Here is a 714-nt window from a genome sequence, read left to right on the forward strand (position 1 = left end):
AAAGTGAACTACTCCTTTAAGGAAAAAAAAAATCAGTGAAAGATATTTTTAATTGTATAAACTTTTTGTCCACATAATCAAAGTCGGCGCATATGGGGTGAAAAAAATTAAACATTACATTAATTCTTAAACATTAAACATTAAGAAAATTCTTAAGGACACACTAAAGAATACTTCTCTCTAAACCTAGATTCATGACTTTAAAAAATCTAGAAAAAAATGATAGAAAACGTTTGTTTTAACAAGCTATACTTACAGCTAGAATTATATCCAGTAATTTTAATACTCCATGCAATTTCTAATGTTTAAACAAGTAATCCATACACTGCAAATAAGTAATGAACAATTATGACAGACTGTGTTTCAATACCAATCCAGTGTTGCATGCTAAATTTACCCAATTTCAGATTGTTTGCAAACTGCAGTCACACGACCCTCGTGTCGCCTTGAACTTGAACTTGCTCTCCCAGACCGGTAAAAGCAGAAATTTGTGCTGTTGTGCATGTGATCATACCGGGATGAACTTTAGTAACCCAGTCTTTTTACACGCTTTTTTTCTCTGCGGCGGTAGGAAATCAGCCCATCACTGGCTGCGTCTACAGCCCAGCCTCCTCTCTCATTGGACTGCACCTCAGAGCCAAACTGTCAGCCCATGTGGCGTGGCCATCGAGGATGTCAGACATTTAAATGAAACAGACACAGGGACTCAGAAAG

This window comes from Garra rufa, chromosome 22 (assembly GCF_049309525.1).
Source record: "Garra rufa chromosome 22, GarRuf1.0, whole genome shotgun sequence".
Lineage (NCBI taxonomy): Eukaryota > Metazoa > Chordata > Actinopteri > Cypriniformes > Cyprinidae > Garra > Garra rufa.